Raw genomic sequence first — 6721 nt, 5'->3', positions numbered from 1 at the left:
TTATTTATTCATATATATATGCATACATAAGTTCTTCTTATACACGTTTTAACACCAAAGGATGATCATTCTTATTAGACATGACTCACACAGTAAGTGATCTTTCAACACTTGCTTATCCTTCTCCTTTTTTTAGTTGCTTCAGGTATAATAAACTGCATGCATCACACAAATATCCATTAATCGAAAAGAATAACCGAGAAATTAAAGTGCAAAACTAGAAGTCAACTATATATGCAAGTACATCACAAGGAATTAGTCGGCAACTTGGAGTGCGGTTAGGTTCACGATCTGGTTTCGCCTTATTCTTGTCTTTATTTGACAACATTAGAGATCGCTTAGTTCCGGGAGTAAGTAAAATTTCCCTTTTACTTGTTCTTTTTTCATTTAGTGCTTCATCTTCTTTTGCTTTATCTAGATTGAGATACCAAGTCTTCAAATCTGAGAATGAGAACGTACATCTTTTAAATATATATATAGGCAAACAAGACAGACTAATTATATAATGGTTACGTACCAGTCTTCGTAATTCCTTGGTGTATAACTTTATTAAATGCTTCCATAAGGTCTGGGTGAGCTCCAAGTAAATCTTTTACCTAATAAACAAGAAACTTCAGAAAGTTACAACTAAATGCATGTTTAGCATGGAAAGTTGAGGATATAATAATGCATGTTTAACATATATATTCAACGAATTATATGATCCTTCCAAAGAGGTAAATTTACATTATTTACCAGCGCACTGAGTTGTGATCGACTTATGTTTCCTGAGTGATAGCACTTGATGCACTTCAGATAGCTTTGGTAGTCTTCGGTTTGATATAGCCGTTCCTTTACCTTCGCATTGAGAGTAAACACTTGCTCATGCATATCTGCAAAAACACATATATAGATTATAAGAATCATAATTAAAGATCAAAAATTGAAAGAGCTACATTTATATATATTTCGATATAGTTTATATATAATGGAACAAATTTGCACTTTATCAAAAATTCAAGAAGTCTATTAATTAATTTTCTGCTGTATTTTTGTTGCACATATATATCACAAATCTGTAATATCTGCACAGACAGACAGGAGAATGTTTATGTACATTTAATAGTTCAGAGCTACATACTATATGTATATATATAATTAAGTGAAACCAATGCAGTAGTAAAGTAATTAATTTCAGTATTCTAAATTGGAAAATATATATATACCTTGAGGAAATACACTCATAACTGTTTCTTCAAGTAATATAGGAGCAACACGTTTTTTGATGGGCAGAATATTTAGTTTTTCACTTGTCTTTTTTTCTTTCTCATCATCATGTCTAGTCGGTGAAGCAATCGTTGCCTGGCAAGAAATAATTTTTAATACAAAAAACATGCATCAGTTAAATCTTTAATCACACGTGATGTTGGGATAGCTAGGAAAGGAATGTTTTCATTGATATATGATATTGGCAAGTGAAAGAGCTAGGGAGAATATATACATTTTCAGAACGCGCAAGGGAAGATACGCTGTTGAACTCGTTAAGCAGATCTTTATGGTCATGAAAAAGATAAGTAATCTGAAACAATTAAGATGGTAAATTATATATGTTATAATTAGAAATGGCAACTAGCTAGCGGCATAAAGACCACACAAGTATTTAATTTGGTGATGATGTATATATGTACCACTTGACGGGCCTCAGAGACCGTCCTCTGTCCCAGTCTATACCACTTCAAAATACGAATAAAGCAGTTGTAAAGATGTTCATCATCTTGAAGTTTCATCTGCAAGAAAATAGTCAGTATTTTTTTGTTATTATAAAAAAAGGGAACAACACACACACACACACACACACACATATATATATATGGTTGGTGTAGGTGATGGTACCTTAACATTTCTTGCAAACTGCAGTAACGCATGAAACAGTCTTGTGTTTTTAATTACTTGAGGGAATATGATTTTTTGTCTTTGTGGAAGAAAGGCGTTAAAAAGCGGAAGCAGCAGGAGTTGTTGATGAGCTAATTCGCATAGTTTTATAACCTTTTCTTTGACACATGACACGTCGATCCTACAAGTGAACATTGAAAAAGAACATTAATCTTAAATATATATAACAACGAAACATACATTTAAATGCTAAGCAACCAACCTGGTATCATTGTAGTCCTTGAGGATATCAATAAAGTGATCATAGTCTTGGGGTGTCAAGGTTTCTTTAAATTTGTCGAGACACTGCTGGGCATCAGAAGCTGTCAAAGCTAATTTGCCTTGAAAGAGTATCCTGAATTGCACAAGATTAATATACATGTATATAAATCAGAATTCACTTTCTGACCAAATTCAACAGATTATTAAAATCATACTACATAGCTTTAATTTTATTATTTCATATTTATTTTTATTTTTATTTTTATTTTTAAAGGAAGCACTTACTATTAATAGTAAATGACAATAATAATAATAATAAATGAGTTTGAAATATATATATATATATGATGACGTATATAGAGACCGACCGACCACCGCTAGGTAGCCAAGGTAGCAAATGAATTGACAGTTGAGAAATTAAAAAGAAATTAGATGGAGAATGAAACGAATCGAATGGAGCTAGGTAGCATACGATGGTGATCCAGCAATATCTGCTGCTGCAGTAAGGTTGGGGGTACCACTGTCGTTAATCACACCATCGCCAACTGCATATATATAACAAATTTAATTAATTAACAAACACATCGATCATAACTTAAGTTACAAAAGACAGAGAACGAACCTCTTGACCGATCACCCGTCCTCATTTAATATTTTCTGCAAATGATCCATAATTAATTAATTAGCTAGCAGATTTGAGGTTTCCAAAAGCATATGATCAATCTCAAATTAATATTGATGAATCTTACACTTGATATATATATATATATATATATATATATATATATATATATATATATATTAATTGGTCTCAGAATCGGAATGAATGTGTGTACGTACTGTGGCCGCTAGCTGAATGTGTATGATTTAGTTTAGTAGTGGATATTTATCAATCTGGAGTATTGTGCATGTATGTATATATTTAGCAGAAAGAAAGAGCGAGAAGGTGAAGGTGGTGATGAGTCTTTACAAGTCGTGACGTAATTAATGGACCCAGGGGCAAAACTGTCTTTACCCGCCATCTCATCTCACTTTACATTTCCTTCCATCGAGTTTAATTAGGAACTCACTCACTTTATTAGTAGCTAGCTACATAGACATAGCGTCGGTTATTGATATACAAGAGAGCGCGAGGTTTTTGGAAAGACGTTCGTTTTCATGCATTGACATCTGTCAGACAAGGATTTCCGAAGTTATTCTTCCACTAATAGGGCAAAGCCAAGGCGGTTGTGACGTGGAAGGAAAAACGAACATCCATTGGATGAATATGTGCGCTTGCTTAAAGAACGTGATTCGAGCTTCAAACAAATAGCCAAAAAATAATAATATAACTGAAGAAACACTAACCGGACCCCGGACAGATTACTGGTAACCTGGGGGTTGGATAGCTGTTTCCCACGAGGGGTTAGACCCTTGGAAGATGGTTCTTCTGATAACCTGCAAAACAGACACCGTGAGCTCGTCGTCACTGAGAAGGGGGGGGGGGTTCCTCCTTGTGACCACCCTCCGGCGTGAGAATCAGACTAGATTGCTCTTTAAATATAAAAGTATATTAAGAGATTGCTAGAGCAGATATCAGGTATATTATGATGATATAAGATAATGTAATGTGTTAAGATGAGATGGTCATACCATTTGTGGTATTTATAGCCGAAGGTAGGTTTCCAAAGAGGTATGGCCGGCTGCAACAGTGTTCCTGTTCCACCAACAGTAGCCTACGCACGTGCCCTGCTGGTAGTTGGTGGGTAGGTAGCGGCTGATAGTGACCAGGCCTGCTGTATACTATTCCTGTTCCACCAACTGACGGCTACGCACGTGGTGTGGCAGTAGTTGGTGAGTAGGCAGCGGCTAATAGTGATACAGTACAGGAGCATGCTGCTCGCCATACTGTATCAGTGAGCTGTCGTATCTCTGATCAGATCTTTCGCCCATACCTCGTCAGGTACAGTAAAAGATCCTTCAGTATACGGACTGGCTTATTTGGGCGGGAGTATTCCCCCTCCCGCCTCTGTGCGGGATTGCTCCCGGCTTGGCTCATTCCTTCAGGTGACACTGAATGATCGAGAGCTAAGTGCCTTGTGCGTGTAGCCATGCTGCGCGGGTGGCCTTCCCTAATGGCTTGTATCCGAGGCTGCGGGGACAGGCGGAGTCCTTCACCATTGGGAGGCATTTCCTGCTGGACCAGCTTGCGTACTGCGCGTAAGGACGTCACGTCTCTGAGCATGGTTGGTCCTGCGGATCCAGTTGGTCTCTGCGCAGACGTCCCTGTTTAAGGTGAGTCTTGCGGGTCCAACTGGGCTCTGCTGGGACCTACCTCTTCAAGTCCCCCCAGTCCAATGTTCTTCTCATGAGTGTTTAATAAAGTGAGGTGAACTTTTGGACTTGAGCAAAGGGTTTTGAAAAGGGTTTTGTAAGGTTTTCCATGGGGATTCTTTCCGCGGAAGTCCTTGTCACTTGCAGAAATGCCCGAGTTTCCTGCTTGGTCTTTGGGTATGATGCGGGTAGGTCTGTAACCTCCTCGCAAGTCAGGAGCATTGAGTCCCAGTTGTATGTATTTTCCATTAGGTTTTGGTAGTTTTGAACATAGTGATCAATTATGTTAAGACCACCAATTCCATCCTGGAGCTTCAAACAACGTAGTTCTCGACGTTCCCGCTATGCGGGGATGTTATTTCCGTTTCCGCAAGCATTGCCCAGAAGATCCTTCTTGGTTTCAATTCCCAGCGGAGCGCTAGGTATGTGAAGGGTTTTGCCTTAACACTGTACCTGCGCTCGTCTTACGGTTACTTTACTTCCAAGGTATTCCTGGCGTCAATTCCCTGCGGGTGCTAGGTATGTGAAGGGTTTTGCCTTTACACTGTACCCGCACCCGTCTTATAGTTACTTGGTTGCCGAGGTACTTGGCTTCAATTCTCTGCGGGTGCTCGGTATGTGAAGGGTTTTGCCTTTACACTGTACCCGCATCCGTCTTACGGTTACTTGTTTGCCAAGGTTTATTTGGCTTCAATTCCCTGCGGGTGCTAGGTATGTGAAGGGTTTTGCCTTTACACGGTACCCGCATCCGTCTTACGGTTACTTGTTTGCCAAGGTTTATTTGGCTTCAATTCCCTGCGGGTGCTAGGTATGTGAAGGGTTTTGCCTTTACACGGTACCCGCATCCGTCTTACGGTTACTTGTTTGCCAAGGTTTATTTGGCTTCAATTCCCTGCGGGTGCTAGGTATGTGAAGGGTTTTGCCTTTACACGGTACCCGCATCCGTCTTACGGTTACTTGTTTGCCAAGGGGTAAAGGGGTATTTTCCCGCTTACTTTTTAATATTTTTGAATTTTGAATTTTGAAATTCGAAAAGTTGGTGAAAAGATCAGAACAGTCCAAACCTCTGAAACGTCGTGCGACGGTTTCTTCTGACTGTGTCAGGACGTGCAGGAAGTTATGGTGACGTGACAGAACATGGTCATTCCAGTCGCTTTTTCAGGCGCGTGGGCGCGATTTTTCGGGCGCGTGGCCGCGAAATTACTGGCACACGTCCTTTCAACAGCTGTTGCCAGCTTGCTTTTTGCCACGTGTCATAGTTTCATTGCACATTCGATTTCTCTCTCCTCCGCATTAAATTCACCGCATTAATTGCGATTACTATATAAAGGGGGAGAGGGTTATTTGCAATTCACACTTTTCACTTCTTCTCTTCATCTTTAAGGCGATTTCCGGCGAATACTCCTTTATTCAATCGAGCATTCTCTCGAAATCGTTCTCTTCTTTCTCTGCAAGATGTCTTCTCGTGATGCTGAAGCTATAGCTGACGACAGGGGTACTGCTGGCGAGTGCCAGTGTGCTCTGCCCGGCGATCAGTACCGGTATGTTGTCAGGAAGTTCATGCTCGATCATCTCGAGCCTGAGTTTCCTGAATCCCACCAGACCGTGTATGATGCCCCCAGAGGCAAGATCGGGGTTTATGCTGCATTTTTTGTCTTTGGGAATCTTAGATTCCCATTGACAAAATTTGTTTACCGTGTCCTTGAGAGGCACGGTGTTCATTTGACCGAGCTGCACCCCATGGCGATCGCCAAGATTCGCCATTTTGAGTGGGTGTGCCGGATTTTGGGCATCGAGCCCCATGTGGACCGCCTGATGACCTTCTATACCTGGAGGTGCATCCAGGGGTGGTACACCTTGACGACCCGTATTAAGGGTCTGAAGATTTGCGACACCGAGCGCAGTCTTCGCGCGTGGAAGCAGGAATTCTTCTACATTTCTGCCCGCGCCATCCCCCTTGCCATGAAGTTTAAAAATGGCCAAGCGATACCGAGCCTTCACGCCCCCAACTACCAGGAGGCGGAATGGTTTTCGAAGATATACCGGATCCAATCTCCGGTTTACCGGTTTGCGGAGTCTGGGATGGTCATGTTAGGGATGAGCCGGGTGTGGAAGGATGCGTCCCAGGTTCCCATCCTTCTCGAATACGGTTTGAACTCTATTCCCTATGGTATGTCTTGTCTTTCTTTTTGATACAAGTTTGTCTTCTAACTGTTTCTTTTCTTTCAGAGGGAAATAATCTGGAGTCGCTTCTGTTCCCGCGGGAAACCGACGG

This window comes from Bidens hawaiensis, unplaced genomic scaffold (assembly GCF_021521415.1).
Source record: "Bidens hawaiensis isolate Kalapana, Puna unplaced genomic scaffold, B.hawaiensis_p1.1 tig00009224_1, whole genome shotgun sequence".
NCBI classification, from domain to species: Eukaryota; Viridiplantae; Streptophyta; class Magnoliopsida; order Asterales; family Asteraceae; genus Bidens; species Bidens hawaiensis.
The sequence above is the reverse complement of the archived record's forward strand: the minus strand, read 5'-3'. Positions refer to the sequence as shown.